The sequence below is a fragment of the Pseudorasbora parva genome, chromosome 16 (assembly GCF_024679245.1).
Source record: "Pseudorasbora parva isolate DD20220531a chromosome 16, ASM2467924v1, whole genome shotgun sequence".
NCBI lineage: Eukaryota > Metazoa > Chordata > Actinopteri > Cypriniformes > Gobionidae > Pseudorasbora > Pseudorasbora parva.
Window position 1 is genome coordinate 578,883 of NC_090187.1, and position 4,915 is coordinate 583,797.

A 4,915-nucleotide genomic window follows, 5' to 3' on the forward strand; every position below is an offset into this window, starting at 1 on the left:
TACTATGCCCTTCCTCAAAACTCGTTTCTTGTGCTGTTGTTTCTTGAATGTTGATTATTCCTCATATTCTCCAGTGTTGCGGCTCCGCTCTTCCCAGTCTGTCAGTAACGCTCCGTCTCTATGAAGCCACTCCTTCTCAAAAGCACACTGTGCTCTGATTGGTCAGCTGGAATGGTGTGTTGTGATTGGTGTTTGGGAAATGTCCCGCACCTTACCATAATCGGCAGTTTTAACACACAGCTAACTCAACCAGGGCCTGCCCCTTTATTCTGCGCATTCATTATTATAATGAGGAATATTGTGACGTGTTGGTTTCCAGAATAAAACTCAAGATGGAGGCGTTTCAGGAGTTTAGAAACAGTTCACAATATGTGTGTTAACATGATTTGATTGTGAACTATGACAATTTAATGCCAAAAACAGTGAAAATGATCATATTTACATGTGATCATCCACATTTCTGCTGTTGATCGAGCTCAACTTGTCCTGAACCTGAAATATTCTACAGTGTCATTGATATAAAAAGAAAAGGACAGATAAAAGGTCCTTTCTTTTGAAAGGCTTTCTGTCCAGGATATATGTGAATGAACATGTGAGCTCTGCTTTGAGCCCCTCAGAACAGGAGCCACGGTTCAGGAAAGGTGATTTAATACTTCCATACCCGTCTACAAATAACCATTTAACCTTTCCTCAGACTCTTTATCTCCTCAGACACGTGAAATCAAGGCTAAACACCTACTGTTGCCCTCAGCAACCATCCGAAACCTAGTTATTACTCATTTTTTGCCACTTTTGTGTTGCTTGGTTACGGCATATCGGCTAAACCCTGCTAAGTTTTATGATTTGTATTGGAGGTAAAAAAATGTTTTGCAAAACAAAGTGCTAATCACTGTAATATCAGTAAACAATTCATTAACACTGAATTACAATTTCATAATTAAATGATGGAACCATGTTAATTAAAATGGGTCAATTATTGCTAAACCTCTTGAACGAGTCGTTTTAAACCAAGTCTAACCCTTTCTCAACAACTAAACAATCTAATGAGACGGCCCTGCTTTCGGTTACTGAAGCTCTGAGACTGGCAAGAGCCGCTTCCAAATCCTCAGTACTCATCTTGCTGTATCTGTCTGCTGCTTTTGACACAGTCAACCACCAGATCCTCCTGTTGACCCTCAAGATAAAATACATCTCAGGAACCGCACTCTAATAGTTTAAGTCTTACCTCCCCGTAGGTCCTGTTGTGGAGGGGTGAAGGATCTTAGTCACAACATCTAGCTACTCTGCCTCAGGGCTCAGTGCTGGGGCCGCTTCTCTTCTCCATCTACATCTCATCACTAGATCTGTCCTTCAGAAACATGGTTTCTCCATCACTGCTATCATCTAGAGCTACTGGAGTGCCTCGGGGCTCAGTGCTGGGACCGCTTCTCTTCTCCATCTACATCTCAACACTAGATCTGTCTTTCAGAAACATGGTTTCTCCATCACTGCTATCATCTACAGCTACTGGAGTGCCTCAGGGCTCAGTGCTGGGGCCGCTTCTCTTCTCCATCTACATCTCATCACTAGATCTGTCCTTCAGAAACATGGTTTCTCCATCACTGCTATCATCTAGAGCTGCTGGAGTGCCTCAGGACTCAGTGCTGGGACCGCCGCTTCTCTTCTCCATCTACATCTCATCACTAGATCTGTCCTTCAGAAACATGGTTTCTCCATCACTGCTATCATCTAGAGCTACTGGAGTGCCTCAGGACTCAGTGCTGGGACCGCCGCTTCTCTTCTCCATCTACATCTCATCACTAGATCTGTCCTTCAGAAACATGGTTTCTCCATCACTGCTATCATCTACAGCTACTGGAGTGCCTCAGGGCTCAGTGCTGGGACCGCTTCTCTTCTCCATCTACATCTCATCACTAGATCTGTCCTTCAGAAACATGGTTTCTCCATCACTGCTATCATCTAGAGCTACTGGAGTGCCTCAGGGCTCAGTGCTGGGACCGCTTCTCTTCTCCATCTACATCTCATCACTAGATCTGTCCTTCAGAAACATGGTTTCTCCATCACTGCTATCATCTAGAGCTACTGGAGTGCCTCAGGGCTCAGTGCTGGGACCGCTTCTCTTCTCCATCTACATCTCATCACTAGATCTGTCCTTCAGAAACATGGTTTCTCCATCACTGCTATCATCTAGAGCTGCTGGAGTGCCTCAGGGCTCAGTGCAGGGACCGCTTCTCTTCTCCATCTACATCTCATCACTAGATCTGTCCTTCAGAAACATGGTTCCTCCATCACTGCTACACTGGTGATCTCATTCCAGCCAAATTATCAGACGGTGGTTGCTCGCATCTCGGTCTTCCTGACAGACATTTATTGCTGGATAAAAGACCATCACCTTCAACTCACCCCTGTGAAGACCGAACCGCTTGAGTTCTCGGTGTGTGTGTGTGTGTGTGTGTGTGTGAGAGAGAGAGTTTGTTTGTGTCTGGAAGTGTGTGTGTGTGTGTGTGTGTGTGTGTGTCTGTGAGTGTGTGTGTGTGTGAGAGAGTGTGTGTGTGTGTGTGTGTGTTTGTGTGTGTGTGTATTTGTATGTGTGTGTGTGTTTCTCTCTCTCTTTCTCTCTCTCTCTCTCTCTCTCTCTCTCTCTCTCTCTCTCTCTCTCTCTCTCTCTCTGTGTGTGTGTGTGTGTGTGTGTGTGTGTGTGTGTGTGTGTGTGTGTGTGTGTGTGTAACTGCACGTCCTTGACAATCATATCTCTCTGTTTCCCTCCAAACTCTTTTCTTCCTGACTGAGACGATGTTTGGCAGGCAGAAGAAAGATGGCAGCAGAACACGGGCTGAGGGATCGAATGGAGGCTGCAGATGTCAAAGGCTCTGTTACAACCTTGAGGTAGAACTTAATGAAGATAAAAATAATTACTGCCCCAAAGCCCTGTCCACCCCACCGCCCCTCTCCATTCCCAAGACCAGATCTCGATCTCCCTGACCTAGTTTCCATAATGGAGAGCGATCGCGCTGTCTTCGGCTGAGAGAGCCTTCATAACAATTAGATGAGAATGACATGCTGTCTTTTAATATGGATGGATAAGTAGATGAAAATACCCGCAAAAGTCAAACTCTTGTTGATCGTCTGTCATCTCACGGTCGTTTAGTTCCGCTCTTCTCCTAGCTGCCCTAATTTAGATCATGATGCGTCCAAGATCAGGTCCGACAGGGGCTCCTTCAGGAACAATATGCAGATTATACGTTTTCTTTTTCTATCTGTCATAATGACAATAGTCTGTAATGATGTGTTAGTGCTGTCTCTATAATACAGGACATGCATAATCCAGTCAGTGTTGAAGAGGTGACATTGACTGTGAACGTGCACCTTCAGGCAGAATATTAACAGTTTAATGGTCTGCCAGTTTTTTAGGAGTGATTTGCAAGTCCTCGACATCGGGTCGGTTTACATTCGGTCGTTTCATGCATTATCTCTGATTGGATGGAAAAACCTGATCCTGAAAAAAAAAACCCTGGTTTAAATGCCATCTGAAATGCATTCGAGACAGATCCGATCAGGCAGAGCACTTTAGCAGGTGGTTAATGGATCTGCTTGCTCTAGCCACATATGTAAATGTCACGGTAAAATCATTAACATAGGTTGGGGAGGAGCCTAATCATTCAGTCCTGTCAATCATCTCCTCGAGGTCAGTCACTGAGCTTCAAAGTGACAATACTTTGGGCATCCCTCCGCCTCCTCTATTCTATTCTATTCTATTCTATTCTATTCTATTCTATTCTATTCTATTCTATTCTATTCTATTCTATTCTATTCTTTTCTATTCTATTCTATTCTATTCTATTCTATTCTATTCTATTCTATTCTATTCTATTCTATTCTATTCGTATTGATGTTATATGGGCTGTTTAGCCGAGTCTTGGGATCGAGGGCCAGTTTTACATACCATCAGTTATTAATACTGGATGTGAGAGCATTTTCTCAGCTAACAAACAAAGCTAACAAAAATAAATTCTAAGAACATTTTGCTAATGTTCCCATTAAGTTATGAAAAGGTAGTTTTTTCTGCATGTTCTCTGAACATTCAAAACATTCAGTTTTTTTAAATATGTTTTTTCTTGGTTATACGAACATAAAACGCACTGGTTTCGGAACATTCAGAGAACATTAAAAAGTAACATCCCATAATGTTTGCAGAATGATTCAATGGAAAGTTCCCTTAATATTCACACAACCAAGAAAAAATGTATTAAAAAAATTCCCCTTCCAGACTGGTCTCCCAGTTTTTCCATTCTCTAGGTCGTCCTCAGACGAACCTTCCATCGTTGCCTCCAGTCATCCCGATTCTCCATGCATCTGGCCAGTTCATTGGTGCTCTGGGCTCCTGCATCCCTCTTGAGTATGTCCACGTACGTTAGTGTGGGACGTCCTCTTGACCGATGGCCATGTGTTGGTTCCCATAGCATCAGCTTGCTGGCTGGCAGGTCTCGATGCCTTCGGCAATGTCCTGCAAGTCTCATTCTCCTCACAGCAATCTTATTGCTCACTCTTGGTACTCCCTCATACAGGATTTTATTGGTTACATGCTCACTCTTGCTAAAGTTAAGCACTGCACGCAACATCCTGGTGTAGCACCTGTCCAGGGACTTCTCTAAGGTTGGATTCAGTGTTCAGCATTCACTGCCATAGAGGAGAACAGACTCTACCTTCGCATAGAAGAAGCTAAGCTTGATTTGGCGAAAGTGTGCCAAGAAAACATCCCCCACACCATTACACCACCACCACCAGCCTGCACAGTGGTAACAAGGCATGATGGATCCATGTTCTCATTCTGTTTACGCCAAATTCTGACTCTACCATCTGAATGTCTCAACAGAAATCGAGACTCATCAGACCAGGCAACATTTCTCCAGTCTTC